Below are 16,761 nucleotides of genomic sequence, written 5' to 3'. Positions count from 1 at the left end.
CTGGAGAAGACTCTTGAGAGTCCCATGGACTGCAAGAAGATCAAACCTATCCATTCTTAAGGAAATCAGCCCTGAGTGCTCCCTGGAAGGACAGATCGTGAAGCTCAGGCTCCAATACTTTGGCCACCTCATGAGAAGAGAAGAATCCTTGGGAAAGACCCTGATGTTGGGAAAGATTGAGGGCACTAGGAGAAGGGGACGACAGAGGACAAGATGGTTGGACAGTGTTCTCGAAGCTACGAACATGAGTTTGACCAAATTGCGGGAGGCAGTGCAAGACAGGAGTGCCTGGCGTGCTATGGTCCATGGGGTCACGAAGAGTCGGACACGACTAAACGACTAAACAACAACAACAACAACAGCCGGTGTACAGCTTCCAGGTCATGTGGCCAGCATGAAACGGAAACATCATTTACCTTCCTGCCGGGGTGGTACATATTCATCTACTTGCACTTTGACATGCTTTCGAACTGCTAGGTTGGCAGGAGCTGGGACTGAGCAACGGGAGCTCACCCTGTCGCGGGGATTTGAACCACCGACCGTCAGATCGGCAAGCCCTAGGCTCTGTAGTTTAACCCACAGTGTCATGCCTGGTAGCATCACTCTAATCTTCTCCCAATCTGACACTGTCGTCTGTCCTCCCCACCCCCTTTCCATAGAGATGCTACACTTTCTCAATTGGATTTTTCCTTGATTTGTTTCTGTCTCACAGTGCAGTATGAGGAACTTGGGCTGGCTTAAGGCATTTTGCTGCCTGAGACACAGAGAAGAGGGGATCTCCCACTATTCCATGTATAGAAGGTGACCAGACTGGCGGCTGGATCTTATTTCAACAGTGGTGACAAAATAGCATCCTTCACTGAAATAAGGAGGGCAGGCTAGCTTAGGGGGCACAGAGCTGGCTGCACAGCACACACAGCTAAGTCCACTCACTACCTGCTGCCTTGCTTTGCCTAATAGTCAGGTGTTCCCAGTGTAGGTCTGTGCCTAGAGGCTTTTAAAATTGTGGCCTCTCCAATTCTATCAGCAAAGAGCATTCTGCTACCTCAAGTCAGCATGTAGTGCCACTCTTCCACTCCACCTCTTCCCCTCCTTACTAGTCTTGAAAGACCATTTATTATGTAGAGGGTTTGTTCGTAATTTTAATGAGATATTGTTGTTGAGGGCTTTTGGGCAGCAGTGCCTTGAGAGTCGGCATTTTTACAAATTATATGAATTAATAATGTGAGCAAAGAAGGGTTTTTATTTTTGGCAGAGCATAATCACTGACATAAGCACTTTTCATGCTGAGACTTTGGATGGAAGCAGCACTATTTGCTTAAAAACCCATCATGTGACAGCAGGGCAGCAAGTATGCAGAGAGGTGGTCATCAACAGCCTTTAGCACTATGTAAAACCCAACACTACCAACTCTCTATAACCATTCAGGAACCCAGAGCACTTGTAATGTTGTGAATGGAAGCTAAAGGTGGTTGTCTAGGGCAGGCATAGACAAACTCGGCCCTCCAGATGTTTAGGGACTACAGTTCCCATCATCCCTGACCACTGGTCCTGTTAGCTAGGGATGATGGGATCTGTAGTCCCAAAACATCTGGAGGGTCGAGTTTGCCTATGCCTAGTCTAGGGGCTGCAATTGCTACATGGATTCACATTTTGTCCCATGTTTAGGGAGAAAATGTGAAGTTCTACACTTAGGCAGGAAGAACCAGCTGCACAAATATAAGATGGGAGATACCTGGCTTTCCAGTAGCACATGGGGAAAGGATCTAGGGGTCTTAGTAGACCACAAGTTTAACCTGAGTCAACAGTGTGATGCAGCACCTTGGGTTCAGTCAGTCATCAGCTACAAATCTATCTAACAGTTACCTCATGCAGCCCACCTTTTACCAGCTTCTCTACAAGAATAACATGGGGGCCCTTGTCAAAATCCTTACTGAAATCAAGATACACTACATCCATAGCATTCCCCTGACCCACCAGGCTTGTAACTCTATCAGAAAAGAAACGAGATTCGCCTGGCATGACTTTTTTTTTTTTTTAGAAACTCACCACCCTGAAGCCAACAGCACTTAATTAGATCATATACACCTTAATCCAAAAATTATTCTAAGAGCCACTGAGATGAGTCAGTAAGTAGTGTGCAGCACATTTAGTGCAAACCTAGCATGACTGGCACACTCATGCCCATAGTAAGATCTAATGCCAAGCCATCTCTTCCCACACATGAACATGTGGTATTTCGACATAATCCCAGTATATACATCAATATCTTTTCTAACTAGCTGCATCTCTCTAAGGATTCTCACACATGTTTTTTTGAAGGTCTCCTAAAAACAATCTGCTGAATTAGGCCAATGGCATGTCTAATTCAGCAACCTTTGCCCATAGTAGCCATCCACATGCCTGTGGAAAGCCTGCAAGGAAGACATGAGCACTCTGTCGACTTGCAATCTCAGCAACTGGTATTCAGAGGCATACTCCTACTTCTTTAACTCTGAGAGACTAAGGATTGAATTCTGGACCTTTTACCTACAAGACAGCTATGAGCTTGGAGAATGACGCAGTGCAAGGTCACTTCTATTAGATTTTGCAGGGGAAGGGAACAGATGTTTTTACCCCCATCCGAACAACAGGTAAAAGATCTATGCTCTGCCTACAGACTCTTCAGGCACAAAATCACATTTCTCGAATCCCACACATACACAAATCATAATCCAGTGATAGGCAGTAGATACTAACAGAAGCCCCTTATTAGAATTATTTGCAAGGGTTAGCAGTTTTTCGTGGATAATATTCGAAAGATCTTTCAGAAACATTTCTAGAAATAATCTAGTAATGCAACAACATAGAAAGATTTGCAATGCCATCAAATTTTCCCTAAAGTGAAAAACAAATTAAACTAGGATAGATATAACTTGAATTTATAAGAGTAGTGAAATGTTTTTGGAAGGTTTTTGCACATTTCTAATGAGAGATACCGGTATACCTACTGATGTATAACTAAGCGTCTCTTTCCTGCTTTGCATTTGCTGATCTATTTTTAGGCATGTTCATGCGGATAGGAAACATGTTTTCTGTGTTTGCAAAAGTCGTAGCACACACGATAAATAAGAATCAAAATGATGATAATATGTAATTAGAGTGTAGCAGCCAAGATCTGACACAGAAGAACCAAATGGATCAGGAAGACCAGCGTACAAACCTTTGGAGGTGCTGGATCTAGACCCAAGCTCTGGCCTAGAGTCAGACAGGAACCCTGTCAGACCAGTGCCTCTTGAGTGGGAGACCCCGAATCTGGGACCTCCAGAGACAACACCCCAAGTCTGAAAGACGCCATTACACCATAAGTCTTATGCTTTCTGTTCCTGGTGGCTTTTCACCAGCACTGGCAATGCTTAAAATGGGTGGCTGAGGGACAATGGCACCAGAGGGCATGTTTCAACTGAATTGTTCATGTGCAGAATGATGTCTGCTTGCACAATGGAATTGTTTTCCCCTCTCATTCCCCCATGTGCCCCACATCCCATATCTGCTCTGTAGAGTGGGGGGAAACCCAAGAGCAGGTTGGGGAGCATGTGGAGGGAGGAGGGGAGGAAAGACCTGTTATGCAAGCAAACCTCATTACTCACATAAGTACCCCACTTACAGCTATGCTGAAGTCCACATGGTTATTCCTTTCAAGTTCTCCATTCTTCATGAATGGAACAGAGCCTGGAAGGGTTAGTTTGGTTCACAATGGAGTAGGCCTCAGTTGAGGTCCAGACCTCAGCTTCTTCAGGCATTCCTTTCACCACAGACTTAAGACTGCAGGGAGAAGCAAGTGGCAGTGAGAGCACTAACCTTGCTTCCTTTCAGTAGTTCAAAGGTGACTGATGCAAGGCCACTATAGGCTCTTGTGCCCCTTCAGACCTTGGAAAAAGCATGAAGGCACAAGCAGGGGTTTGGGGGTGGGGAAGAGAATTAAGTTTGGCTTTCAGTGTAAATCGACCTAATTTGTTCTTCCTGAAACAGTAAGTGAACTGAAGTACTGCTAACGTTTGCAATTCACACTACTCTCAATTTTGTGATGCAATTCTCCAAATAATGTGTATAGAAACAGGTATAATAGGAGAAAGCATGCACTTCTGAACTTTAGATTTAAAAAATGGGAAACTGAAAGTGACAGATTTTCAGACACAAGGAGCCCATGGGGTAGTTTAGACCCCTCCCCCCTCGCTGCAGAGAATAATCTTCCAACTCGGAGACACCAAAAGAAAAGATGCGCTGATCTCTGCTTCATATTCCAGGGCTCTTGTTGTCTACCTGGAAATGTCCAAGGCAACTTGAGCCTCACTCTACTCACTTAAGACACATGTTGTACCCTGTGGACACCCACTTGTGCCCAAATCCAGAATGTCATTCTGTGTAGAGAACACTGGAGACCACAGGAGTTGGGAGTTATCCCTATTTGCATTGCTTCTCCTAGAGTTTGTTTTTCTTTGGAGGAATGGGAGATTATAGATGCACAGACATAACTCCCCGCAAGGTTCATTTTCTGGTTCAGATTTGCTCCTCTGAAAGCTGCTTTTCCATGACAGAAGCAGCTGCTCAGGTTTTGTCACACACACATTTAGGAATAAATATCAGGTCTAAGAGGTAAAACCGTGTTTTACCCATTGTGGTCCCATGGTTCAGTGCAACTTTCCCCTTTTCACCAATAGATAGAAATATATTACGCTGAAAGCCATTACTCTAATATATAAATACAATACAGACATTAAATATTCATTTGATCTTAATTATATTAGCTCAACATTCCCCATAGATATTTCTGACAATGTGTGTTATCCTAGATTTAATTAAGGTGCTTGGGGAGCAAAAAAGGATCCTGAAGGGAGACCAAAGAGCACATTTATAACACCTCTTATCGTTATTATAAACTTCAGGCAAAGGGAATAAGCTATTGGGAATGCATAAATGGTGCATAATATAAAGCTGAAGGAATCCGCAAAGCCTACGTTTCCACTTGCTTCAACTTACACCCTGTCCCCATGCCTTTTTGGTCCTGGGGGGACTGTAGCAAATTTTCATAAAACTGATTTGAAAGCAGCTGAAAGAAAATGTAATTGCAGTAATGCTGTTGCTTAAACTACTGGGAACACTGTAGCTTTGTGAAAATATGCACACAAAGCACCTGGGAGCACAATTTTGTTGCATTTGGGAAGAGAGAGCCGCTAAACATCTGTACTGTTTTTTATTTTAGCACACAGGCTGCAAGCCAGTCTGCCATCATAGGCAACAGATGAAGGCTCAAATCATTCATAGTCTGGCTCATAGCCACCAGATTCATATTTTGCTTAATGTTTGGTTACTTACGATGCACTCATTTGGATAGAGCCGTTTTCTCTTTTAAAATAGGATGGAGTATTATTGTGGGAGTCTAAAGCATGCTCTCACTCCTTACCACACATCTGAGAGCAATTCAGCCTGTATCAACCAATCCTGCCAAATTACATCATTCTTTAAACAGTGCTTGGTGTTGAAGCTCACTGCATGGCGGGTATGCAAAACCAAATTATACAGCATGTGTAATACATACTATGCTGATTTTATGAAACACTTGACATTCTTCCAAGTGATAGAAAACATCTTTGCTCTGTAGCTTTCTTCAAATACCTCTTCTGTGTGTGGCAATGGATAGCTGTCAGTCACAAAGGTTTAATTCGGCTCTCTGAAATCCACCCAAAGGCGAATGCTTCCATTTTTTTGCTATGATTATAGAGGAAACCCGTTTTGATGAGTCACTCTCTTCCTAAGTGTCTTTTTGTGTACTAAGTTCTTAAGCTCCTCTAATAGAGTGGTCCTGGACTCTAATAAAGTGATCCTGGAAATAGTCACTTCTTTAATATTAGGTGTCATGTCATGTCTCACTTTAACTTCATAGACCAACAAATCAATGTGCTCAGCAAAGTTTCTCTTAAAATGGCACTTAGTCACAACCGAAACAACTGGTGTTTTGAAGTGCTGTAGTGATTAGCTGAGGGCAAGCTATCTACTACTACTATATACTACTACTGAAGATGAATGCAAAAATAAAATAAAAATATACTTCCATTAAAGGAGTTGCTTTTGCAAATGCACGTACAAAAAAATACATGTATACCAAAACAAAAGTCACATTTACAAGCAGATGGCCATGGACAGGGATGTCTCAATAGCTTAGAATCATAGAATCATAGAGTTGGAAGAGACCACAAGGGCCATCCAGTCCAACCCCCTGCCAAGCAGGAAACACCATCAAAGCATTCTTGACATATGCCAGTCAAGCCTCTGCTTAAAGACCTCCAAAGAAGGAGACTCCACCACACGCCTTGGTAGCAAATTCCACCGCCGAACAGCTCTTACTGTCAGGAAGTTCTTCCTAATGTTTAGGTGGAATCTTCTTTCTTGAAGTTTGAATCCATTGCTCCGTGTCCGCTTCTCTGGAGCAGCAGAAAAGCTTATCAAGAGCAATGTTTGCCAAGTGAGTTGCAAATGTACGAAGCAATACAAGTAGATTGAAAATAATAGGATGGAGATTGCTGAGTCCAACATTTCTCCTACAGTCTGAGGATGTGGAAGAAATATTAACTGTGCACAGGTCACCCCCCCCCTTCAGTATATGTGGAGCTGATTCTGTTCACACTCAAAACAGCAACATCTGTCACCATAATTGCATGACAGTAAATAATTACGTCTTGACTAGATTAGCTGCTCTGGCATATCTCTGTCAAATGTCCAGTCTTTCTTCAGTGATTGCACTGAGCTTAGTGATTGCAGGGCATCCTGTGTAGTTTAGCTGATGTATATCCACAATGAAACCATGTCTTTTCTTGTACTTTGCATTTTTGGGGGGTCTGTGATTTTTCATACATATTCCCTTTGTAAGCATTTATGTGCCTTTCCATTGCATTTTTCTGCAACTTAAACTGTGCCTCCCGTATCCTCATTATTTTCCCCTCCCAATTCTTTTTTGCAAGGCGCATAGTTTGCTCAGTAAAATAATCCCTAATCAGCTCATCTGCCACATTTCCCAGTTTACATGTAACAATTAGTTTCCTCAGCACGACAATATGTTGCAATATTTGTTTCCAGGTATCTCTTCACGCTGGCACAATTCATAGAGATCGCTAGCTGCCACATGCACTTTAAGCGCACACACAAAACTTGAACTCTGCAGATAAACTGTGTTTGTTTTCATCCCACAGACATGAATCAACTAGTGGTGGAAGAATATGTCATTTCCAGCTTCTCTCCATTTCACATTTTTTACAATCCCAAATTCAGTTTTCCTATTATCTACAGCAATTTTCAATTTATTTATTTTTTAACCCTCATGAAAATTTAGTCTCAGTATTTTAGTGTGAATTTCTCCTACTAAACATTTTGGCTGTAGTTTTGACTAATATAGACATTATTGCAAGTAATTTCTCCTAATGTAATGCATTTAGTGTTATCCTCACTGACATATGTGGATTTTATGCACACCAACCCCTAATATATGCATTTCGGTACACATCTGTCTTACAAATGTGCACTGCAAAAAATAGCAATATTTGGAGGTGTATGAATTTGAAAGGATGGCTGTATTTTGGTTCATTTTATAAAAAGCTTTTATTAAATGTATATACTGACAGTCCTCCTAAAAGAGGCCAGGGCAACAAAAATCTTTTGGTTTAAGAAGTAAGAATCAGGTAGTTTCTTAGCAAAATGTGAACAAAATTAAATTTGTCCTCATCCTCACCCTTACCCTCAGCATAAGATTGCAGTAAGCAGGCTTATACTTAGCTATATTATTTGTTCTCTGCCTAGTTATGTTATTTGATTTCTGCTTGGTGCACTCTGATGTATTCAGAGACAGAAAAGTCCCTTTCACTGACAGAAAGAGTCCCATCCACCTCTTGCCCATCCTACATGATTGCAATCATGCAAGGTAGAGAACAGGGTTGTCTTTAGGCTTATCTCCACCCAAACATCCCCATTCTTCCATTGGGTGTGTATGTTGGCTATTAAGGCATTATGAAGCATGTCTTAATAGCTGGGAAGTATAACCTGCACTTTAGGCCCCGGTAAGGGAAAGGAGAATTTTGTGTGTGTATATATATAAGTATGGAGAATGTACCGGTACTAGAGGAGAAAATAAAGCTGACAAATACCTAATCCTTTTATTGAAACTGCTGAAAAACTGCTAAGAAGCAGAAAAATATAAAATATCCTAATGCAATATGGGCTATAGCTTTCAAAATAATCCTTTTATGATACCTTTTGTCTGGGTGTTTCCATAGAAATACAGGTCATTTTTTAGTTAATTTGTTGCTCTGCTGGAAACCTCTGGTTCGACAGTTGAGTTTAATGCAACAGTGTTTGTGAGGTTTATATATTTCAGATTCTGGCTACCAGCTATACTTGTCTATCATCCATCTAACTTTGGCCATATTGTCCAACAAGTTCTTTAAAAAAAACATGATTTGGAAACATTGATCCTGATCTGTTTTCTCAGTATTTTCTGGACTTGTTTGTTTGTTTACAGTGGGGTGGATTAATTATAATTCATTTATAATAAATATAATTTTCATTGGTCATTCTATATCTCCTGTTTTGTGTTTGTAAACCTTGACTCCTAGAGATGGGGCATGGTAGAAATTTATTGTACAACCATCACTGCAGATACTATCTGAAACTCTGGTACCAATCATTGAGCAAAATCTTCTGTTCCCTCTTTCCTCCTTTTTTTTTGGGGGGGGGGGTTGATGAACTAGTGTGGACCTACTATTTCAAATATAGCAGCTCTCTGAGGTTCCAGTGACAGCAACAACAGTGATGACTTTCACAACAGCTTTGGACTTATGCAGAAACTGGTTATAGAGTTAATATAAATGTCTGCTTATGAGATATTCCTATAAAAACCATACAGGAATCAAGATAAGCAAGAAAAGGAAGGCACTTGCTTTCCTTGCAGTATCAGTCTGCCTAAATGAAGATGCAAATCTGGAGCAGTGTTTGAAAGATGGGTACTTGGGTAAATAATGGGAGGAATTCTTGAAAAGGCAAAGCTAGCATTACACAATTCAGTATCACAAAAGCATGAAGTTTGAAATCACTCCCGGGAGGTAAAAGACAAGTAATGCCGGCTGGGTAACCAAAATGGTTTATTATTGGCCACTGCATAGCATTTAAATATCACACAAAATTACACGGTGAGTTTAAAGCCTACTTGAAGCAGGGACTCCTCACACAAAGGTAGAACAGCAGCATTGTAATGCATTCATTACTGCCTCGGATAAGGATAAATAATTCATGAAGTCATATTCCTAGCAGAGATATGAAGCAGCAGATCATTAATTATTGCCCGAAACCCCTTTTTTCTGTGGTGAAGCCTTCAATTTAAGGGAGTGGAGTGTGAGATCCCTCTTTCTAGACGCTATGTCCAATGAAATAATATGAAGACGACAGGTCTTCAAAATGAGCTTATTCCAAACGCCATTTTAATCATGTGCTTCTCAGATGACTGACAACAGAGAAGGAAAGAAAAATCCCCACAAACAATACTAGTAATGCTGCCAAAATAGATGCTTTCATGTCTGCCAGAGAAAAGATTCCTTGAATCAAGGAAGCCGACCAACCTCTTTGTCTGTCCAATCAAGTTTATAGCTCTCTCTCTCTCTCTCTTTGGTAGAGATGACAGCAACTAAGCTGGAAACTGACAACAACAGCTGGAAAAGAAATAATAAAGCAATGTATAAAGAGAAGTAAAGTGGAGGTCTACAGCAGAGACCTTCACTCGATCACAGAACCTCCATAGATCACCATACAAAATATGGTGAAAATTGAATTCTAGACAGACACAAGTGATGTGAAAGCCTCGGGGTTTTAGTCTAAACTTTTGAACTTACATGAGTATGTTGGTTTCAAGGGGTTTGAGCCAGTGTAACTCTGCGGGAAGGCTGTGTATTTATTCATATTCTTTTTCTTCTGATAGATGCTGAACAACTTTTAGATGGCCTGACAGCATGAAGCTTTTCTGACAACGTTATTTGAAACAAGATGGAAGCAACATTCTTAACAGAGGCAAGAGTTTGTCCACAAGGAAGAGAATAAAGATTTTAGACCCTATCTATCTTCCACAATTACTTATATTTTGGTTCTTTTTCTTCTAAGCACTTTTGCCATGATCATGGTAGGGTCAATCCATGGCAGGGTCAATCCAGAATTGCTGTTGACCAATTTATATTGGGGAGGGGGGTCCTCTAAAGCAAATGGAAAATGTCCAGGAATCAGCTTTGTAAAACTGATATATTGGCAAGGGTTCCTGTCCCTGTGTTGGAAAGCTTATGTGCAAATGGATTCCCTTCAGACTCATCTGATGGTGTGTGGGCTCACAAAGTGCTGCTAATGTATGCATCAGCATCAAAGGGGTAGAACAGAAGAGAATGCCCCAAAAGGCCTTAAGACCCCCTCTAGAGGAGGACCCCCAAAGCAACTGGAAGATTGGTGGCATTTATGCACTTGAGGTACCTCCAAGGAGTTAGGAAAGCCTAGAAAGCCTTCACAGTTTAAATGAAACATGCAAAATCTCTGCATGCTACTTGTTGATCCTAAACCTCTGCTGCCTTGTGGGATATCTTGGGAGAAGACAAGACTAAGGAGTAAACCCTACACATATCCAAAGTGGAGTCCCTAAGACAGTTGGATGGCGCCATGTATGCCTCCTTCCGACAACTCCTGCAGACAAGCTGTTGTCAAATGTATTTCCTTTGGACCACATCAGTGAGGTCGAGAGGGGAGGGTCTTGTTGTCTGGGCAGCCCAGGGCCACCATTTACACTGCCCAGACTTGCGCCCCAGGGGTACTGCAAACACAGTGGTTTGTCTTCACCCTGGGAGGTGCACTCCACTGTTTCTCAAGACAGATGGATGACAAGAACAACTTGCTGAGAAGAAGAGCAGATGACAGCAAAGGTTGCAAGGTTTTTAGCTGGGGCAATTAGAATAAGATTCACTATTTGGATCATTTGGATCCCTTCCAGTCAGGATTTAGGCCTCATCATGGGACTGAAACTGCCTTGGTCACACTGGTCGATGATCTCCGGCGGGTTAGGGACAAAGGTGAGAGCTGTTTCCTGGTCCTGCTGGATCTCTCAGCGGCTTTTGACACCATCGACCATAACATCCTTCTGGACCGTCTAGAGGGTTTGGGAGCTGGGGCACTGTCATACAGTGGTTCCGCTCCTTCCTCCTGGGCCGTGTTCAGAGAGTGGTGGTGGGGGGTGAGTGTTCAGACCCCTGGGCTCTCACTTGTGGGGTGCCTCAGGGTTCTGTCCTCTCCCCCATGCTTTTTAACATCTACATGCAGCCGCTGGGAGAGATCATCAGGGGGTTTGTGCTTGGTGTTCATCAGTACGCGGATGATACCCAGCTCTACCGCTCTTTCAAATCAGAACCAGTGAAGGCGGTGAAGGTCCTGTGTGAGTGCTTGGAGGCGGTTGGAGGATGGATGGCGGCTAACAGATTGAGATTGAATCCCGACAAGACAGAAGTACTGTTTGTGGGGGACAGGAGGCAGGCAGGTGTGGAGGACTCCCTGGTCCTGAATGGGGTAACTGTGCCCCTGAAGGACCAGGTGTGCAGCCTGGGAGTCATTTTGGACTCACAGCTGTCCATGGAGGCACAGGTCAATTCTGTGTCCAGGGCAGCTGTTTACCAGCTCCATCTGGTACGCAGGCTGAGACCCTACCTGCCCGCGGACTGTCTCGCCAGAGTGGTGCATGCTCTAGTTATCTCCCGCTTGGACTACTGCAATGCGCTCTATGTGGGGCTACCTTTGAAGGTGACCCGGAAACTACAGTTAACCCAGAATGCGGCAGCTAGATTGGTGACTGGGAGTGGCCGCCGAGACCACATAACACCGGTCCTGAAAGACCTACATTGGCTCCCAGTACGTTTCCGAGCACAATTCAAAGTGTTGGTGCTGACCTTTAAAGCCCTAAACGGCCTTGGTCCAGTATACCTGAAGGAGTGTCTCCTCCCCCATCATTCTGCCCGGACACTGAGGTCCAGCGCCGAGGGCCTTCTGGCGGTTCCCTCGCTATGAGAAGCTAAGTTACAGGGAACCAGGCAGAGGGCCTTCTCGGTAGTGGCACCCACCCTGTGGAATGCCCTCCCACCAGAGGTCAAAGAGAACAACAATTACCAGACCTTTAGAAGGCATCTTAAGGCAGCCCTGTTTAGGGAAGCTTCTAATGTTTGATGGATTTCTGTATCTTGGTGTTTTGTTGGAAGCCGCCCAGAGTGGCTGGGGGAACCCGGCCAGATGGGCGGGGTATAAATAATAAATTATTATTATTATTATTATTATTATTATTATTATTATTATTATTATTATTATTAGACTATTGATTCAAAACCCTAAAATGTATTTTATATAATTGACTTTTTATTTCTACTATTTGTATATCATATTGTTGTTCTATTGCTGTGGCCGATGGCTGATGCAAATAAAGATTCATTCATTCATCCATTCAGCTTGCTGATACGGGTGATACTGAGAGGTAGCTCTCAATATGCGTGGCAAACTAGTGAACACAGAATGAAACATCTGCCACAATGAAATTCCAAGTAATCTTCATTTTGTGTGATGTGTACCACAGATTCTGGAGTAGATAGACAGGAATACAGCTTATATATTGGTTTGAAAATAATCTTAGGTGGATTTATTTATTTATTTATTTCATCCCTAGTCATACTGAACACATCTTATACAGTAGGTGGATCTGTTGCTGGTGTGAAAAGTCAATCTGTAATTTTGATTTCTCCAAATACACTATGGTTGTAATCAAGTGACATAACCACATACACATTGGGCATTCTTACAGATCCATAGATTTCTCTACCTATCTAGGCATATCAGCCTAGATAATTAGAGTGGGTTGTAGTGTGCAAGCTGAAACTAAATGTACCACAGCTTTTTATTATTCTATGCACTCTGGCTCACTCTGGCAATTTATTTCCCTCTAGCTTGTTTGCTTATTTTTCCTTGAATGGTCTTGACAAAACTTATTCACATTTCTTTTTATTCAGCCCAAAAAGACTCCCAGTGGGTTCTAGATTACTTTTTTTTTAAAAGCAATCATTGCTCTCAGATGTACCATCTAAAAAGACATGACACAAACGGAAAACAGCTTGGGAGGGAGAGGGGGGGGAAGCAAACTCATAGTTACAAGGTCTTCTGATGACCACCTGGGGCAGAAAAATTGAAGATGATGTGCCAAAAAATACAGTTTCGCCTTATACTGTATCTTCCTCTATTTCTCCCCCACAGCTACCTATTGACTTGCACATCCCAGGCACTGATATGCAGACATGTTTATGTGTATACACAGTATTTAACTTCTCACTTGCGTCATCCACCATCTATTTTCTCAATTCTGAATATTCCAGTGAAGAATTTTATACATGGGATCTGGATGCCTGAAGGGAATGTGCTTGCAGAACTTCTCCTTGTCACAAATTTTGCCACTTCCAATATTACATGCTACTTCACAAAATAATACTTATTTATATAGTAGGCTGTCATTTACTGTGCACCAATGTGCAGCGCCAGATTTAGGGTGGTGCAGGCGGTTCTCTTGCACAGGGCACAGAGCTGAGGGGTGCAAAATAGCAACAACAACAACAGTACCTATATTTATATAGGTACCTACTGAGAAGATCTATTAAAAAGTAACGTCCCCAAATGAATTGTTGACAAAATAAGAAATATTTGGGGGTCACCAGATTTTGTCCTCATTCAGGGCACCATTTTACCAAAGTCATCCCTGCACTGTGCATCTATTCTACAGGCGTGTGAAGAAAATAATAACCATTACTCAAATGCATTGACTAATATATTCAATATTTCATTAATAAATTAGCAACAAATTATCTATTTCCAACATTTAAGGCAAACATTTCTAATAAAATGAATTGTTGGGAATAATTTATCTTTTTATATCATAAGATTTTTACATGTTCTGGGATGTTGATGGCTGGCTTTCCTATTGGGAGCCCTAAATTCATCACTATTATAACACTGTTCAATTACACACCGGCTATTTTAACAGCATGGACTATGTATTTGAAAATAAAATTTGCCCTCATTGAGTTATCAAATTTGTATAACAGTTAGCAACATATGCATGGAAATTGATTTTGGCACACAATTGTGCATAGGTGCCAGAATATCTTGATCATTCCCTCAAGCTAAGAGCAGCTAATGTTTGTTATTTGTTTGTTTATATAATGGGGTGGGAACAGAAATGGAAAATGCTTTAGCTTTACTGTTAATTTTATTTTAATGGTCAGATCAAGAGTGCATTGTACATTAAAGACACAGATTTACCTGTTTCTGACTTTTGAAGTTAGGAGTGGCTTTGTGGTTTTTGCAGGTGGGTGTGTTTCTCTAAGCATCTTAGGTGAAGTGGGTTATTTTGTTGTGCTTTGCAAGGGCAAATAAAAGATTTGATATTTGGAGCTCAAACCCAATCTCTAGCCTATACACAATTTCTTGAGAATTTATTTTTACCTTTTGACAAGACATGTCCCCCATAACAACCATTTCGTGACAAGGAAAGCCCCCCAATGATAATCATTATATCGTGGGGGTCCATAGTTTCTCAGATTACCTAATGTGTCCAAAAATGTTTGGGATCCCTGCTCTATTGTTCACCATGCAGTTCTGTCTATGGTTATTAAATGACCGTTCATTGAACACTATTGTCACAGTGGCCGGATCAGGCTACTTCAGAGTAACGACGCTACGCAGCTCTGCATTTTATTCTTTTATTGGTGCTGCGTATTTACAGTGAGGAATTCATTGCTATTTACACAGAGTGATGTTGTCAGTCGCTTTCAGAACCTCCGAATGACTTTTGGCGCGTCTTTCCCCAACACAAAAGCTTTGGAAGCCCCATCCTCTTTCCCCTCCTCTTCCTGCGTAATTCTGGAGTTGGGGGGATGGGTCTCCCCTCCTTCTTGGCCCCTTCCTGTTCCACCTGGGACCCTGGCTCCGCTACCTTGCCTGAGCCTCGGACCCGACTTCCTGCTTCCCCGCTGGACTCGGAGCTTCCTCTGCTTTCCCCTGTGCTCGGGGCTGGGCTTGAACTCAGGAGGGGAGGGACTTCGCGATATCCCCTGTCCCTCACATCCACCCCCCTTCCAAGCTCCCCTTCTCCCCTCCCCAGGTCCCCCCCAGGTGTCGGTGACGACTGGAAGCCTAAGAACTCAGTGCTTTCCGAGCCCGTTGGTGTGAACACCTCCGCCCAGTCCTGCGAGGCTCCCCCTTCCGCCTGGGAGGACTGGAATCCCAAAAATTCCGTGGCGTCCGAGCTGGTGGGGGTAAAAATGTGCTGCCAATCTGCTTCTGCCTCTGACTGTGTGGATCTCGGTGACACCCATATCTCGTCTCCCGAATCCTCAAACTCCGCTTCCCAGCGCCATGGTGAGCTGCTCTCCCTTGCCTCCTCCTCCTCCCCCTCCCTTTCCATGTGCCAGGGCTTGGGTCTGTGGGGATAGAGGGCGTGAAATTCTTCCACCAAGAATTCCTCCTGTATCTGAGTGGCTGGGACCCATTCATTCTGGGACGGTGGAGCATCCTCCCATGCCATGAGGTACTCCAGGCCCCTCACCCCTCTCCGTGAATCAAGGATGGCCGTGGCCTCATTGAGTTGCTCCCTGCCTCCCCTCTCCCCCCCTCCCTCGGGGGTTTGTTCGCTGTCTCGGAGCCTGCTGCTTTCCCTGTACGGCGACAGCAGCGATCTATGAAACACTGGATGCACCCTCATATCCTCTGGCAGTGCCAGCCTGTATGCCACCGGGTTGACCTGTTGCGTGACCGTGAAGGGGCCCAGCCGTCTGGGTGCCAGCTTTTTGCACCTCCCTCTGGTGGGAAGGCCCTCCGAGGACAACCAAACCTTGTCCCCCACCCTGATGACCTCCCCTTGTCGCCTGTGGCGATCCGCCCCCTTTTTGTACGCTTCCTTGGCCCTCTCCAAGTGTTCTCTGAGCTGCTGGTGCACCGTCTCCAGTTCCTCTGCCCAATCCTCAGCCTGTGGGCCCTCCTCCTCCTCCTCCCCCTCCCTCTCTGGGAAAGATCTGAGGTCGCGCCCGTAATTGGCCTTAAAGGGCGACACCCCTGTGGAGACGTGCACTGCATTGTTGTAGGCAAATTCTGCCAGTGGCAGGCGATCCACCCAGTCCGTTTGCCGCTGGCTGACGTAGCATCTCAGGTACTGCTGCAGAATGGCGTTGACCCTCTCCGCCTGTCCATTGGTCTGCGGGTGTCTAGCCGTCGACAAGCTGACCTCCACCTGCAGGAGGTTCATGAGCCGCCGCCAGAACCTGGAAACAAATTGGCGGCCACGATCCGAAATAACCCTTAAAGGTAATCCATGCAGTCTGAATACGTGATCAACAAACAGTTTGGCTGTCTCTTCTGCAGAGACCGCCCTGGCACACGGTATAAAGTGGCACATTTTGGACATGAGGTCCACCACCACCAACACTGCGGTCTTGCCCCTGGAAGAAGGCAGATCTGTGATGAAGTCCATGGACACCACTTCCCACGGCCTGTGTGGCGTGGCTAAGGGCTCCAGCAATCCTGCTGGCGCTGCTCTGACCACCTTTGCCCTCTGGCAGGTGTCACAGCCCCGTACATAGTCTCGAACATCTTCCCTCACCCCTGGCCACCAGAAGTGTCTCATGACTAGGT

At 43.8% G+C, this 16,761-nt stretch overlaps 1 protein-coding gene and 1 long non-coding RNA gene across 3 annotated transcripts in view; one reads left to right on the top strand and one right to left on the bottom strand.

Moving 5' to 3' along the window:
• The window catches only part of LOC148686233 (uncharacterized), a 36,250-nt gene extending 26,116 nt beyond the window's left edge, over positions 1 to 10,134 (top strand). Inside the window, exon 3 of the long non-coding RNA XR_015948933.1 lies at positions 9,998 to 10,134. This is a non-coding gene — a long non-coding RNA (uncharacterized LOC148686233). The remainder of the gene's footprint in view (positions 1 to 9,997) is intronic.
• Positions 1 to 16,761, bottom strand: part of GRIK2 (glutamate ionotropic receptor kainate type subunit 2) — a 442,739-nt gene that overhangs the window by 28,442 nt on the left and 397,536 nt on the right. The window lies entirely within an intron of this gene.

The sequence above is a fragment of the Zootoca vivipara genome, chromosome 3 (genome assembly GCF_965207765.1).
Source record: "Zootoca vivipara chromosome 3, rZooViv2.hap1.1, whole genome shotgun sequence".
Lineage (NCBI taxonomy): Eukaryota > Metazoa > Chordata > Lepidosauria > Squamata > Lacertidae > Zootoca > Zootoca vivipara.
This window is presented reverse-complemented; position numbering and strand designations above follow the sequence as displayed.